The 17,291-nt window shown below is 50.2% G+C and overlaps 1 protein-coding gene across 4 annotated transcripts in view; it reads right to left on the reverse strand.

Moving 5' to 3' along the window:
• Positions 1–17,291, reverse strand: part of TSPAN18 (tetraspanin 18) — a 158,587-nt gene that overhangs the window by 44,307 nt on the left and 96,989 nt on the right. For 3 of the 4 annotated variants that reach the window (XM_037522412.2, XM_037522409.2, XM_037522411.2), the window contains one exon: positions 4,428–4,558. The gene's annotated coding sequence lies outside the window, so the exon portion shown is untranslated. Of the gene's footprint in view, positions 1–4,427; positions 4,559–9,299; positions 9,371–17,291 lie in introns of all 4 variants that reach the window. The other variant, XM_037522410.2, reaches the window with a different exon arrangement.

A 17,291-nucleotide genomic window follows, 5' to 3' on the forward strand; every position in this document is an offset into this window, starting at 1 on the left:
ATTGAACAAACCCTGGAGGAGAGGTTGGGGCAAGATACCTGCCCTCTGGGGCTCTCAGGGGAGAGGGCAGGGACCCTCCAGGGCAGGGAAGTTTTGGCTCTGCTCACTCTCAATCTGGCACTCAGTGGGAGCTCAATAGCTATTGGCCAAAGAAATGAATTAATACAGACAGTATCTGATTTATGATAGTTTGACTTAAGACTTTTCAGCATTATGATGGGTGAGAGCAATATGCATTCAATAGACATTGTACTTCAACTCTTGAGTTTTGATCTTTTCCTGTGCTAGCAACAGGCTGTATGAGCCTCTCTCGATGCTGGGCAACAGCAGCCGGTCCCAGCTCCCATCAAACACCATCAGGAGAGTGAAGGCCGGGGGCTCTACAGTCTCCTGCCAGCTCTTCTCAGCCTCACCAGCAGAGAGAACTGGATCACCCTGTTACAGGAGCATCCCCGTATCAGGCAATTCCTTTTAGCTTAGAGTTTTAAACACTCTCTGGGCCTGTATGAATGCTGCGCACCCAGACCATCACCCTGTTTTTCTTTAGCTTAGTATTCAATCAATTGCATGAGCTATTCAGCACTAGCTAGAAAAGAGGCTTGAGCTGGATCATTCAGCCCAAGTGTAGGTTTGTGGAAGTGTCCTGAGCACGTTTAGGGCAGACGTGGCTAAACTATGTTTGATAGGTTGGGTGTATTAAATGCATTTTGATGTAATGATATTTTCAAATAGGATGGGCCGATGGAACAGGAACCCCATCATAAACACGGGAGATCTGCAGTTGTTCACCCCGAAGCCCTGAGCACACCATATAAGGCTGGATGGTGCTGACTGCCGTGAGTCAGAGCTGTAGAATCCACAGACAAGAGGGACTGGAGGAGAGAGAGACTGGTGAAGGGCCAGCAGGGTTGTGGTTGACCGAAATCAAGCTAAGGACTGATCTTTAAAATGCACTTGGCCACAGTTGCCAGGGAGGCAGCATCAGACACTGTGGTTTTCAATCTTTTTTTTTTTTTTTTTTTCTGCAGAGCAATCTTTTTTTAAATGAAATCATACACCGCACCCTAAATGCATAACAGAGCTGCCGGGGTGGACGTGGCGGGGCAGGGTGGGAGACAGCTGCTGTGGCCTGGAACCCCGCAAAGGCCCCTGGGGCCCTTGGAGACGGGTTTTCTGCCCAATCAGTGGCTGCCTCCTCTCTTCCTGCCCCTCGAGAAGCCTCCAGGAGGTGGTGGCCGAGCCTGCAGGCTCTGCTGGGAACAGGGCCGGCAATGATCCAGTTTTCTGGGCGGCCACTTAGGGCAAATTAACCCTAAAGCAGCTCAAGAAACTCCCCAGTGAGGAGGGAATGAGGTGGGGAGCAAAGGCCCTCTCAACAAGCAGAGGGGGACCCATGGCAGACAGATATGCGGTGGCTGGATAATGGGGTGGCTGCTGGGGAGACTGTGGGGCACTCCTTTAGGAAAATGAAACACCACTTTAAATACACAGTGTGTGCACACATGCACACGTGTGTAAGTCGGGGTCTCTGATAGTGGATCCGGGTGCAGCTGTCAGAGCCACCCCTGCTGCTATGAACCACAAGGACCCTTAGGAGACAATCAGACGTCCCACTTGCTCCATGTTCTCCACCGCTGCCTCAGCACCAGGAGAGAGCTGCTGCTTTATAGTTTACCCAGCATTCCTTCCTTCTTCTGAAAATAGCAGCTGGTTTTTTTCTTTTAGGGCACCAGACCTCTCATACAGTTAGGCAGACTCCCCCCTACCCACACACACACCCAGCCCTCACCCCCAGCCCTAGTCTGGCCAATCAGCACTGTCCCCCAGGTGTCAGTGACTGCTCAGAAATAGTTGTGTGACCCAACACCAGCCAATAAACCTCAACTCCGAGACTTCTGTTAGAACTCCAGGGAGATAAAGCTTCTCCTGCCTTGGCTTTGAAATGAGTCTGAAGCTGCAGGTCATGGCCCCACTGCCATGTAGGGTGGCTGCCAGGGACTGAGCCCACAAGGAGGGATGCAGAGGGCACAGATGCGGGTATCACTTGAGCCCTGGATGCAGCCCTTGGACACCGATAAACAGGCTCCAAATCGCCAGTATATTGGAAACCAATAAAGAGCTAGCTTGGTAACCGGTCTTCTTAATCAGGATTGAATTGAATGTTGGCTTCCAATGAACGCGGCATATGACCTCAGTCTGGCCTCTCATCACCAATGTCCCCTGCAGCCAGTCTTCACTTCTGCCTGTCATTGCTTCTTGCTTACCTGGGCGGCAAGCCTGGCCTTCTGGAGTTGAGCCTGTGGGACCTTCAGACCCAAGGACAGGGCATCAAGGCCAGCAGCCTGCCTGGGCTTGCATGTAGCCCAGTCTTTCCAGCTGACTGGGCCCTCCTAGGGTTGTTTATTGGCTGATCTGGAGAGACCATTCCAACCTCAGTTTAGATGTGTTCAACCTGCCCCTCATTGCCCTGTTTCAGTGACCTTCATTTCTCATTGACCTTCAGAGACCAATACTAAACAATGAATGAGGGCCTAGGAATCAGCCATTCCAGAGCTTGTAGTAGGAAGAATAACCCCAGGGCTTTGGTCCATGGTCTCAGAGAAACCGCCATGGGCAGAGGCTATGGGTAGGAAAGGAGAATCAGGCCCCGATGTCAAGCAGCTGGGAAAAGTTCCTGTGTCTTTTTCTTACCCACATTACCACCTTGAGCAAGTAGTCCTTTTTATGTCTCAAGAGACTCAAATTTGAAGAGGGGATCAAATCATTACACACCTAATAGGAGGCCAAAAATCCACAAAACTGACAGCCCCAATCACTGGCAAAGACGGAGAGCAACAGGAATTCTCACTCATTACTGGTGGGGAAGCAAAATAGTACAGCTACTTTGAAAGACAGCTTGGCAGATTCTTGGAAAGTAAATTATACTGTTACCAGATAATTCAGTAATCACACTTCTAGCTATTTACCCAACTGATTGAAGCTTATATCCACACAAAAATCCCATTTGTGTTTATAGCAGCTTCATTTATAATCATCAAAAGCTGAAAGTAAACAAGATGTCCTTCAATAAGTGAATGGTAAGCTAACTGTGGCACATCCAATGGAATATTATTCAGCAACAAAAAAGGAACAAGTTGTGAAGCCTCAGAAAGATATAGAGGAAGTTTAATGCATATAGCTAAGTAAAAGAAGTCAGGTTGAAAAAGCAGTATATTATACAATTCTAATTATATGATATTCTGGAAAAGGCAAAACTGTGATGACACTATAAAGATCACTAGCTGCTAAGGAGAGGAAGAAGGGAGGGGAAATTTTCTTAAAAGTCATCTTATCTAGCAAGGAGGACTCTCCTCCATATCTGTTTTCCTTTCCTTCCATTGTAACAGAATTGGGCAGATGGCCACACAGACTAAAGTCTCTAATTCCCAGCCTCCCTTGCAGCTAGGTGTGTCACACGATCACATGCTGGTCAATGGGACATAAATAGAACATATGCACCCTCTTACAGGAAGGGTCTTCCTCTCCTTTTTTGATTTCTCCCTTCTTGCTACCAGAATGGAGAGACTATTGTGGGTCATCCTGGATCATGCAGACCAACTATAGTGTAGCCACGGGTCAGAAGAGTATGAACTCCCTAATGTTTTTGTGTCAAAGGATCCACTTAGCTCATAACTTTAATTAGAGATAAATCAACCTCTCTCTTATTTAAGGAACTGTTATTTAAGGCTTTTGTCATACACAATCAAATTATATCCTGATTAATGCAATTATATCCTGACTAATACAATGGAAGAAAAGGAAAATAGATATGGAGGAGCTTCCTCCTAGCTAGATAAAATGACCTTTAAAAAATTTTCCCTCCCTTCTTCCCCCACCCCTGTCAAGACCCCTGTGAAGGTACATAGGTAAAGAATCTTCATTCATTCATTTAACAAATACTGGCCAGTTTACTGAGTGGGTGCTGGGATTTCAACAAAGAACAAGATAGACAAACTCCTGCTCTCACAGAGTCAACACATTAAGGACTTAATTATGGATTGTCATGAGGGCAGAATCCTATTAATAACAACATTTATTGGGGACTTAGCTTATTGCATTTCTGTCCTGTCCTAAGTCCTTTTGATTTTACCTACATCACAAACCAAAGCAGTAGGTGCTGCTACTTCCTCACTGGACTGATGGAGGAAGCTGAGACACAAAGGTTGAGGAAGCTATCCAAGGTCACCCAGCTGGTTCTGTGGTTCCAGGACCTGAACCCAGGTTGGTTAGCCTTTGGAGCCATAACCACTGGGCTCTCCTGCTCATGAAGGGAGTAAAAGAGGAAGTGGGATGGTGAGTGACAGGGTGCCCTGCTGGTGTTTCCATAAGGGACAGTACAACAAAAGCAACATTCAAACCCCATGCTGAGCAAGTCTGAACTCTCTTACCTGGGAAGCCCGCAGCGTTGGGAAGTCTGGAAAAGGACCAGTCTCGTTTCCTGGAGTCAAATTCAAAGTCTTCAAGTTGCTTTGGTGACAGCGTCAGAGCCTCTATTTCTGCAAGGCCAGGAGATGCCCACCTGTTGGAGACAAGACCATGACTTGGCAGACAGACCACGACTGCTAAGTGGGGAGATCTCACTGCTAAGGCTGCCGAGTACTCGGCTGTTTTGAGATGCTCTGCAGGCCCCGCGGGGGCCTCTGATGGTGCAAAGGCTGCAGAGCCTGGGGGTTGGGCATCAGCGTTGGAAGGAGGCATCTAAGGTCCTACCTGGACTTGCTGGGTATGATTCTAAGGCAGAAAGATATGACTATGTCTCAGCTTGTGTATCCTGGATACAAAGACATGAGCGTGGCCCCTGCTGTGTGTAGCACAGTGCCCTGTGTAGGGTGGGGTGGGGGTGGGGCAGCCTTAACAAATGATTTGCTTTGATGTTAAGCAATATTTATTTATTTATTTGTTTGTTTGTTTATTTATTTATTTATAGGTATATTTATTTATTTATATAAGCACTGGGTATAGTCAGAAGCGTGGGAGGGTGAGAGAATTCACCAGAGCCAGAGAGCAGAACAGGCAGAGTGACGAAGTACACTGCTGAGGGGAGCAGCGGGCGGCAGGAGAGGTCTACGTGCCATGTGGGACCCTCGCCCGGCAGCCAGGGATTGAACCGACGCTGCAGAGCTTCACAGCCCAGTGCTCCGGGGAGGCCCTATTTATTTATTTTAAAGATTTGGGTTTTTTTTTAATTTATACAAGAGCTGGGGTACAGGCCAGATGCACAGGAGGGTAAGAGGATGCACCAGAGACAGAGTGGGGAACAGAACAGGCAGACTGAAGAAATACACTGCTGAGGGCAGCAGCAGGCAAGACAGGAGAGGTCTGCTGCGCCAGGTGGGACTCCCCCCTGGACGGCCAGGATCAAACCCATGCTGCAGAGGCTGCAAACAGCTTCACAGCACAGCACTCAACTGCCTGCACCACCAGGGAGGCTCTAAGCAATTTTTATGTCTGAGGGAGTAGGAGGAAACTGAGAGTTTGGGTACAATGGAGGAAAGCTTCTTCCAAAAGTGTGAAAATGGTTTCAATTAGACCAATGGTCCCATTTCACCAACGAGGACACTGATGGCAAGATTGGGATTGTGACTTCCCAAAGTCATACAGCAAGTGGGTGACCGAGGGAGGCCTAAACCCTGGACTCTCTCCTGACTCTTAGGTGGAGTCAGGAGCTCTCCAGGGCTGCATCTCCCTGTGTGGCTGTTGACTTTACAGCCCTGGAGCACCCCAGCAGGTGGCGGGAGGCTGGCCATGGCTCAGAGCAGAGGGCGGTTTCCTGACTGTGTCCACCCCAGGCCAGGGCAGGGACAGTGGCCATAGTGGTCAGGAGTATGGGTCATGGAGGCAGGTGGCCCTCAGCCACATGCTGGGGTACTGCTTTCCAGAAGTGGGGCTTGGGGATAAGTCAGAACATCAGTTTCCTCATCTGTAAAATAGGGAAAACAATAGCATCTCTCCCTGGGGATTACAGGTGGTTGAAAGACTTCCATGTGTCTGTGCAGCCCACAGCAGAGCACCTGGCACACAGCAACTGCTCAATAAATGTCAGGGTGGTGACAGCGACAAGAGGCCAGGACTGCGTGTGCCTGTTGGGGCAGGTGGAGCACTGGACTGGGTGTTGTCTGTGTCCCTGGCAAGTCTTTAGGCAAAAATCTCTCAATTCTGCCAGTCATTCATACGTTCTGCTTTCACGTCCCTGCTTCTCTGTCGCTCCTAGCCAATGGGGGTCCCCAGCCCCGCATACCTGCTTCTCCCTCCAGGCTGCAAACTCCCACCTGCCCACAGGATCCTACACCCCAGCCCACATTTCCACAGCCAGTCGGCAAAATGCAAATGTCATTAACACTGCAAGCTGGTGAGCGCTAATGTCACGCCAGACGGCAGCCAGCACGTGTGAGAGCTGGCGGGGGGGGGGGGGGGGGGCGGGGGTGTGTGTGTGTGTGTGTGTGTGTGTGTGTGTGCGCGCGCGAGCTCCGCAGGAGGGGCGGCATTCTCCACTTTTTCCAAAAGGGCATGATAGGAAATAAATGGCTGCAGGAAAGAGGTGGCAGAGAGAGGGTCTTGGCAGCCTGCTGTGCAGATGTGTCTTCTCAGGGTCTCCCCGGGGCTGCCTGGGCCCTGCTTCGGCCCCATCCAGATGATGCATGTGTCTCAACCTCACATACTTGATGAAGAGGCTTATCTGGGGGACTCTGGCCTTTGTGGTTCATTTCCACCCTGCCCAAGCTTCCTCAAGGCTGCTGAGAGAAGCACATCACCCACTCCGTTAACAGCCATGGTGGTGATGGGGGTGGGGGGCCCCTCACTCCCAGGCAGCAGTGGCACCCCCTGGACCTGCAGGCAGGAATCCTGGGTTTCAGCCCCAATAACTCACTCACTTGCTGAGAGCACTCAGCACTCCTTCGTGGGCCTTGGTGTCTCCATCTGTGAAAGGGGTGTTGGACTCCATCAGTCCCTACAGTCTCCATGGTCAGCTCTGTAGCCCGTGGCCCTAATAACTCACAGGTAGAGATGCTGAAATAAGACTCTCTCTCCTGATTGCCTATTACAGTGGCCCTGGTGATACCAGCAGGTGTTGTGTGTGTGAATGTGTGTGTGTGGGGGGGGGTGAGAGCAGGGTGCTGTGGGTAGGGGCCACAGGGAGCAAAGGCATGGGGTACCTGGATTTTACCAGCTCACCCTGATAGTGCCATATACCCATTTTATTGATGATAAACTGAGGTTCAGAGAGGTTAATGAACTTGCCAGGTACATGGCTGTTAAGTGGGGTGGGTTGGATTTGACCCCACAGTTGAGCAGAAGCTCACAATACGCCGCTGTCTAAACTGTTTAACACGGAGAGTGAACTGGCGAAACGCAGGCATGTGTACGTCATGACGCATGCGGGTGAGCTCACGAGGCATGTGAGAGGGGCGACACGGTGTCTGGGGGGCGGGTGAGGGAGTATCGGTGAGGACTGGATCTAGATGTGTCGGGTTTGCATCCCAGTCCCACCACTGTCCCCAACTCCCACCACTGTCCCCAACTCCCACCACTGTCTCCAACTGTGTGGCTGCAGGCAGGTCACTTAACCTCTTTGGGATTAGCTCTTGTCTCTCCCTCCCTGCCATGTAGTGAAAAAAATCTAGCCACTTCTCAGGGATGACCTATGCAGAACACTCCGAAACCATAAATGATTGCTGGACGCGTGCTTTCTAAAATTTAAGCATTCCTTGCTTTTGTCCCTCAGTGATGTCCCTCTCTTATTGCAAATGAGGATCCTGAAGCTCAAGGTCAATTGGGGAGCTGCTTTGGCAGCAAGGAGCCTCAAATCACAGCAGAAACAAGTTATGAGCAAATAAACCTGAGAGGACTCAGAGAAGTCTTGATTTTAAAATATTGTTAAAGAAGAAGGCTGCTTTATGACTTCTGCACGGTGTGCTTATTAAACCCAGGCTCTGAATGTGAACTAATAAGTAAAATGAGTTAAGTTAATGAAAAAAATCAACCTTCAGGATGGATCCATATTATCTAATGGCAGTCCATAAACATAAACATAAAATTTTAAAATACAAGAATGAATTGCAATGCCCAGCAGCTCAAGGAATCTGCAATTTCTCTGTCTGAAAAATAAAAGCTATTGATTTTAGCTTGGGTTCTCATTGCTCATGAGTGAGTCTTTGAGAAGTCATAAAGGAAGGAATTATTTCTGATTGTTTACTCACTGAGGATCATATATATTGGATTTAAATTGTCTCCAATTCCTAATTAGTGCAAACCAAATTAGAAAACAAGTACAGCAGAGCCCAGAGGCCCTTGGAGGCCTCTGAGCTCAGTTCTCTTTGTTGGATAGACCTGGAACCCTAGGCACAGAGACAAGGAGTGACTTGCCCAAGGTCACACAGCAAAGGAGGGAAGGGTCCAAGAAGAACCAGGGCTTCCGATGCCCAGGTCAGCCTCCTGCTCTGGCCCCTGTGGCCTCAGGCCAGATCATGAAATCTAGGCCGTGTATGGGTATCACAGGGGCCTCAGCCCAGGTGGTTTCCACAATAAGAGCTTTCTCCGAGCTGCAGGAGAAATGTAATCTGCCTAAGACAGGACCCTGGAAGCCAGTCTAATGCTGATAACAACACCGTTCTGAGACACTACAGCTTATTCCTCCCATTGAACCCCGAAGCCCCTGTGCCGGGCAACCCAACGGGGAAGGAGACACACACTGGGGGCCTCCGCTCTGTTCTGAGAGGGGCTGTGGGTGGGACAGCTCATCATATGGCGGGCAAGAAGGGGTTCGTAACTCAGCCAGGCTCTGTCACACACGCGTGTGCACACACTCATGTTTTTACACGCACAAATGAGCACCGCACTGACCGAGGAGCCTTGCACGTGGCTCGGGCAGGCACGTGTGTGAGTGTGTGTGAGTGTATGGGAGTATGTTAAGCTTCAGCCTGCATGTGATTATGAAGCAGATGTTTAATTACTACCTGAGTGTTATTAATCAACACGATTAATACACAACCCATACCACATAATTACTTTGCAATTACACTGAAACGAAATATTTTATTGCAGAGGGTTTGCTAATTACCCGGTCTTGCCAAAGGACAGGTATAATGGACAGCAATTTTTCTTCCTACCTTCCCCTCCATTCCCCCCTCCCCTGTCCACTCATTAATCTTGCGAGCTGATCTCCCCTCAACACAGAGCAGGGAGCCCAGGCAGGCCGAGGGCCTCCTCCCCAAGGTGCTGCTTCTGCACTCACATCTGTTTTAATGTGAACCCCAACTCACCCTGACCCTCTTCTCTCAGCTCTCTTGGAAATGCATGTCCTTTTTAGAGATAACGACAGCCTCCCGCTGGCCTGAGGATGGAAAGGAGTGAGGGGTTAGGGTGAGGGGGACAAGCTCTATGGATAGACGGCTGGAGTGAAGCCTTAGCTGGCGTGTGATCTATGCCAGGCTAACCAGGCCTCGGTTTCCCTGTGTGCAAACTGGTGATGATAACAGCAACTGCCACAGGGGTTTGTCTTAGCATTGAATGTGAGAGGATGCAGAAAGCAGCACAGTGCCAGGCGCAGAGGGGGGCTCCAGCATCACCCACTACTATGATTTACCCAGAAATGGTCATTCCAGGAACGATCAGGTTTTGGGATTCCATTCTCTCTCCTTCCCTCCCCCAATAGTTCAGTTACCTCTATTTGGAAACATGTCCCTACATGGGACCCTCCCCTCTGTGGCCACCGCCATGGCCTGACCTCCCTGAATCAAGCCTCTGTCTCTCCCTGTCCCCCAGCCACAGACTCTACAGCCATGCAGCTCCCTCCCCACTTGCCTCCTTCTCGGACTAGGGAGACAGAACATCAGGAGTGGAGCTTGGGCAACTCCACTGTCCTGCTCCACGGCCTCCCTAGGTCCCCACTGCTTACAAAGCAAGGCCCACCTTCCCCGCAGGTAGCACAGGCCCTGGAAGGTCACAGTGCCCCACATTCCATCCGCATTTCTTAGGACATCACCATGACACAAGCACCTAAACTCTTCACGATGAATGAATGGACGAATGAATGAACAAGTGTTTTACAGATTTTAGAGGCATCCATGCCCACCATGCTAGGATGCCCCAGAGCATTTTATGAACCTGCACATCTCTATGAACTTGGGGTTTCTCCTTCCCCATTCATTTGCAGACTATCTTGGTTCCTTGCTCCATCCCCCTGACAAATGCTTCCTTAGACCCAGCTGCTCTTAAGAACAGTCTTTTAAGGCACCCTGGCCACATCTCCCACTGAGCAGAGACTCTAGGGGCCCTCGGAGGCAGGCCAGCGTGGCGAGCACACAGGACAGGGGGCAGCTCCTCCAAGGGGAGAGAGCCTATGTGCACAAGGAGCGCTGCTGGAGCTACTTCTCTGTGGGAATCAATACTTTCATTTACCAAAATATCAAATAGCATGAGTCATTCATTCAGTCACTCAGTAAACATAAGACATTGGGCTCCGGAGTCAGATACTGGTCATGGAGTTCTGTCTCTACGTCTGAGTAGCCGTGTGACTTTGGGCAAATGCCTTGACTTCTCTGAGCCTCAATGCATCGTGTTGCTGTGATCAGTGCCTCACATGTGGGAAGGGCCATACCATTGTTAGCTGCTTTGTTATTATTAGTAACCACACATAATAAACCCTGGTAACAGAAACTCCACATCTAAAGCAGAGCATGGCGTGCCAAGACTAAGGAATGGCAAAGTTCTAGCAGAACCATTGAAACAGAAGCTGGTAAACTGATATTCATATTTTCATCATGCATTCATTCACTCATTCATTCACTCATTCATTCATTCATTCATTCAACAAACACTCGCTGAGTGCCCACTGTATCAGTCGCTCTGTTAGGCACTGGGGGAAGGAGAGGACTCCAGCACATCTTTGCAGTGAAGCCAAGTGGGAGCTACAGTTCCCAGATAGCTGGGCAAGGGCAGAAGCTGGGGGATGTTCTAAACCCCTCTCTCCTGTATCCCTAATGCCCCCAATTGCCACACCTGGGCCCTAGGTGAATGGATAACAGAGGTGTTAAAGATGTGAGGTAGTGCTGGAACAGGTACTTGGGTTCTAAGGGTGATGGTGAAGAGGAGGAAAGAGATTCCACGCAGAGGGCACAGCCAAGGGGCCTGGACTTGCATGGCAGGCCCAGGGGCAGCAAGCGGGTTGTGTGCTGGCAGAGCAGGAAAGGAGGGGCAGGTGGTGGCCTGATGCTCTGATGCTTGGGCTACCAGAGTCAGGAAACTCATGGAGGGGACACAGGGGCCACTCAAGCTCCCGGCTTTTCCTCCTCTGCCGGATGGTCAAGCCTCGGTCTGTGGCGCTCTGATGCTCCTCCTGAGATGCTGACAGAACACCCAGGGAATACTCAATCCATTTCTCTCGCCTGGGATTTATATGAAGCTCCCGTCTCCGTTACGGAGGTGCAAGGCCACAGAGCAAGTGTTCTGGCCTCCCAGATGTGGAGGTGCAGCGGATGCAAGGTGGGAAACAGGAAGCAGATGCAGGGGAGGGTGCACGAGGCCACGTGGGGACCACAGACGAGGGAAGGCAAATCCGAAAGAGGGAGGGAGTGGGAATTACCAGTGACCTCCTCCCTGGCAGGGCTCTGGGCTTCCATATCACAGGCCTGGAGCTCCTTCCCTCTCAAATTCTCAAAAGCTCCTCCCCACCCCCACTCCCAATCCCTGTTATGTCACACCCTTCTCAGCTCAGCCAGGCGGGTAACAAGCCGAGAATGGGAATTTTACCTGTTAATGTGGTTTCTGAACCCCCGCTGCTTGCCAAGCCCGAACAGCTCCACAGCAGCCTCCGAGAAGGAGGGGAGCGTGGGCAAGAACAGCTTCTGGAAAACAACATCAGCTGGGGGCTCCCCTGAGGTATGAATCTCTCATCCCCTGGGTGGGGTGTCCAGTGGGGTCAGGGGAGCCAGCCCCCCTGGATCCAAAAGCAGAGGATGCCCTTCACCTGCTCACTTGCCCCATCCTGCTGGGAAAGAGCAGGAAGTCTGCAGACGCTGGGGGCTCAGGGGCAGAGCAGAGCCCAGCCAGGGCCAGGTGACCCCGGCCCCTCATCCTTCCTTCCCACAATCTGTCAGCCTTTTTATTTTTTTTTTAAAGATTTATTTATTTATTTTTACAAGCACTGGGTACAATCAGAAGCGCGGGAGGGTGAGAGAATTCACCAGAGCCAGAGCGGGGAGCAGAGCAGGCAGAAGGACCGAAGTACACTGCTGAGGGGAGCAGCAGGCGGCAGGAGAGGTCTGCGCGCCATGCGGGACCCTCCTCCGGAGGTCGGGGAGCAGACGGGGATCGAACCAGCACTGCAGAGGCTGTGGGCAGCTTCGCAACCTGGCGCTCAACCGCTGCAGCACCGGGGAGGCCCTGTCAGCCTTTTTAAACATGGCACCTTCCTTATGTGCCTTGAACCCTGGCTGCCCTGCGCACTGGGCTTCATCTCATCCTTTCCCGCCGACCACGCAGGAGATGGCCATCATTATCATCCCCATTGTCTAGATTCAGAAACTGAGGTCCGAAGCAGTGGACATAGAATTGCCATCTGACCCAGCAATTCCACTCCTAGGAATTCAACCAAAAGAACTGAAGACAGAGTCTTACATACACTGCTCATAGCAGCCATAGTCACAGCAGCCAAAAGGTAGGAACAGCCCAAAGTCCATCAGAGTCTGAAGGGTAAACAGATAAATGCACTCAAAGATCCCTACAATGGAATATTATTCAGCCAGAAAAAAGGAGTGAAATAGGGACACATGCCATAGCGAGGCTAAACCTCCAAAGCCCCGTGCTAAGTGAGGGAAGCCAGGCACAAAAGGCCACAAATTGCTTAATTTAATTTATATGAAATCTCTACACAGACAGAAAGCAAAATATTGGTTGTTAAGGACTGGGAGGAAGGGGTCTGGATGTATATGGGGCTTTCTCTTGGGTTGAGGGAATGTTCTGAAACTTGAGAGGAGTGATGGTAACACACCATGATAAATATGCTAGATGCCACTGAATTGTTACTTTAATATGGTTAATTTTATGTTATGCAAATTTCACCTCTATTTTTACCAAAAATAGGGGAGGGGGGAGAGATGATGTAACTCTCTGAGGGTCAAAGAGCAGGTGAGCGAGGGGGCCCGATTTACCCGTAGTGCTTCTGACCTCAGCGCTGGCGCTCAGCCATCTTCTGTTGCCTGCTCTGTGCTTTGCCACCTCTGGGCCCTTGCCTCTGCTGCTGCCCCCTCCAGGAAGCCCATATTGTTGTCAAAACCCCACCATTGTGGACGTCCCTGGTGGCGCAAGGGTTAAGATGCAACCTATGAAGATATCCACAGCCACTGAAGCACAAGTTCAATCCCTGGCCAGGGAGCCACCCACATGGTGCAGCAGACCTCTCCTGTCTCACCTGCTGCTCCCCTCAGCAGTGTACTTCTGTCAATCTGCCTGTTCTGCTCCTCATTCTCTCTGGTGAATCCTCTCACCAGAGAATCCTGCACTCTGGCTTGTACCCTAGTTCTTGTATGCATAAATAAATAAATCTTTTTTTAAAAAACCCACCATTCTGCCAGGGTCAGGTTAAAAGGCACCCTGACTCTGAAGCCTTCCTGGATTCTATGCACCTTGGAGCCCCACAGCCTCTTGTCCCTGCCTGGCAAGCACCCCACTTCTGCTCACTCCCTACCACCCCAAGGGGAGAGTCACATTCACAGGGACCTTGTGAGGGTTCAATAATATAAATGCCAGGAGAGTTCTCAACGCTGCGCTTGGCATGCAGTAGGTGCTCAATAAATGGTGTTGCACTCATTCATGGGCTGCACTCACTCCTGAGGGGCTGGAACCTGCGGACTCATCTCTGCTTCTCTGGCCCAGTCCTGCTCCCAAGGGAGCTCCTCCGCTGGTGCAGAGGGAGAGACGGAAGAACTTTGCTGACTAGGGCACTGTCCTGCCCCTTTTCCTGCCGGGAGGGGAGACTGTCTTGGTTCACAGTTTACAATAAGTGCAACTTCATTTCCTCCACCCCAGCATACCTGCACCCAGAGCTGACAGTTTCTGTTAAATTTTTGGGGCTCCTTGCACCAGCCAAGCGCTGATTGAGTTATGGTGTTTTGCTCTACAAGGCACCTCTACCTCTAGCTTCTGCAGGTCAGGAAAACCCAGAAACTCTGGGCCCTTAGGAGATGGACCCTGCCATGTGCTGTCCCGCATAAACTCACAGACCCACCCACCAGTCCATCTGCAAGGGGCATGGAATTCACTAAATAGCTACTCATTAAATGCCCTATTTTGGGGGTGGGAACAGGTGGAAGCAAGACCTATGAGCTGCTTGCTGGGATGCTTGGGTCACATGAACTGTGTGAGTGAGTCAGATGCTGCCACTGCCTGGGGCTGTGAAATGCTGGACAAGCCATTTAACCTATTTGAGGCTCAGTTTTCTCATCTGTAAAAAGGGGATAATAATTGCAGGGCTGTTTATGGCTGAGCACAGGTTAAAGGCATAGAGTCTTATTATTCCCACTTCACAGATGCAAAAGCTGACACCCAGAAGGGTGAGTCTGTGTGAGAGTCATAGAACCCCACGCTGCTCCTCTCGGTAAGTCCATTTTTGGATGAGGCACACCCAGAACAGCCGCTGCTGCCTTGGCAAACGGCTCCCTGGTCTGTCACTGGCGATGGCTCAGCCTGAGTGGAAATGCCACAAGCTGTGCTTACTGCTCACTTCTGTGTGGACCGTGTGCCTGGGGAGCTCCAAGGGAGACAGCATGGAGGACAGAAAGAACACAGGCCGAAGGTCTGCGTCCAGACAGGAGCTCACCCATTTCTTGACCAGGCGACCTTGGGTAAGTCCCAGATGCAGGGAATGAGGAGTCTCATTCACCCTTCAACACCCATTTCACCTGGTTCCCCCCTCTGAGAAGTCTTCCATCTCCCCCAGGGCAAGGGGAGCACTCAGCTGTGCTCCCTCTGCATTTTCTTCATTTGCGCAAGTTCCCTGGTGGCAGGGGTTTGCTCTGCTCCCTGCAGTGCCCGTTGAGCATGAAGCCTGCTGTGTAGTAAAAACGGAATCATGAATGCATCCCTATAGCTGCACCCCTGCATGGGACACTGACCTGTCTGGCCACTCACCAGTGTTGAGATGCCTCAGCACGGGAGTCCCTCAACCATGGCCCCTGCCCAGCACCAGGTCCGTCTTCATCAGTCTTCATAAAAAGTCAGCTGAGCCTGATCTCTCATAATTGTTCCCTGCTTACCTCGCTGGCTTAAACTAATGGATATGCAACGAGACAGCCATCATGGAAGCACTTCATAAACTAAAGGAATCATATGCATTTAAGTTATTGGCATTAAGAATAATCCCAAACACCAGAGAGTGCCAACCTTTTCAATATGCTTTTGGAAGCTCTTTTGGATCTGCAATGGAATGTGGATTAGTTGAAGATGCCAAGAAATTCACTTCAAACAAAACAAGGTGGCCAAATTAGGAAGTTCCCCCTCTTGTACAGGCAATGAGACACGGACTTCTCCTATCTTGCCTCTCAGCTGGGCTGCTGCTAAAGATGGGGGGGTGGTGGGACTGGCTTGGGGGGGGGGTCCTCCTTAACTGACACCTAAAGCAGCAGAAAAAGGGAGTTTTGAGACCAGAGAAGCCCAGCCCAGGACTTTTCACCTCTGAGATCCTGGGCAAGGTCTGTAAGCCCCTTTAGTCAGGTGTGCTGGGGGAGCACAGGCTTGGCACACAGAAGGTCTCGATACACACCAGGCTCCTCCCTCTCAAGCTACCCCTAGACACCATTAGGACAGTCAAGAAGCAAATCATGGGCTGGGAGAAGTATTTGCAATACATATGCATGACAAAAGTCTCGTGTCCAGAATATATAAAGAACTCTTACGAATCGGTAAGAAAAAAAGAAAACACCCTATTTAAAACTAGGCCCAAAATTTGAACAGGAAGGAGATATTCCCGAAAGGAGATATTCAAAGAGCTGATAAGCATGTGCAAAGGTGTTCAGCATCATGCCTCAGCAGGGACATGCCAATCGAAACCACAATGAGATGTCACAACAGAGCCCACCAGTTAACTAAAACTGGACCGATGAGATCAAGTGTGGGTGAAGAGGTAGAGCAACTAGAACGTGCATGCAGTGCTCGGAGGACTGGCAAGGGGTTAACCACTGTATTTGGCTTTATCTAATAAAGCTGACCAACGCCTACTCTGGCAATTCAGTATGTCCACTCACGGTTGCAAACCTAGAAGAAACGCCGGCAGAGGCCCACAAAATACCATGGACCAGAAAGCTGCAGTTTTATTCATAAGCACCCAGAACTGGAAGCCACCATCCACAGAAGAATGGATACATTGGTTGTCACACATGCAGTTATGCATTGCTGAACGATGGGGTAAGTTCTGTGAAATATTAGGCAATGCTGTGGTGTGCATCATAGAGTGTGATGACGCAAACCCATGTGGTGTGGCCCACCACACACTTAGGCTATAGAGACATTGTCGTATATGTGGTCCATTGTCCACCAAAACATCATTATGTGGGGCATGATGGCATTCATATGGAATACTATACAACAGTAAAAAAAAATCTGCTCTATTGGATCCCATGGCTGGACCATATTGTAAAATCATGTTGAACTAAAGAAGCCAGAACCTCGAGGACTTCACGCTGCATGATTTCACTTGTGTAAGCTCCAAGAACAAGCAACAGCTTGATGATGATAGAAGCCAGAATAGCAGTTCCCTGGGCTCCGAGGATGGGACAGGACAGCAGGCTGCAGGTGCATGCACTTTACTGGGTAGGCATCTAAATAGGATTTTTTAAAAAAATGACCAGAGTAGAAGATGCATCGAATCAAACTGTCTCAAAGGCCTGCCAGCCCTATCATTGTATGCTTCTTAGAGGCCTAAGAATGATTGGCAGGTTGTAACGCTGGAATCTGTAGATTTTGGGCTCACCTTATTCTCTCTCTTCCTTCCCCTGCCATCTGGCTTGCCTGGAGGACCCTCCCACCCCCCTTTGCTTCCTCTCCCACTTCGGGTAAATCAGTCAGTTGCTCTGGCCTCATCACCCTGTCTGCAGAATGAGGGTCCTGCTGTCTGAACTCTCCAAGAGAGAGGAACATGCTTCTGCATGGAAAACGCTCTGTACCTCATAGACCAAAATGCTCAATGCATTCCTGGAATTGCTAGCAGATGTATCTTTGCATGGGGTCAAGTACATTCAGGCAGAATTGCAGTTACTATG

This window comes from Talpa occidentalis, unplaced genomic scaffold, assembly GCF_014898055.3.
Source record: "Talpa occidentalis isolate TD23 unplaced genomic scaffold, MPIMG_talOcc4v2.1 talOcc4.3, whole genome shotgun sequence".
NCBI classification, from domain to species: Eukaryota; Metazoa; Chordata; class Mammalia; order Eulipotyphla; family Talpidae; genus Talpa; species Talpa occidentalis.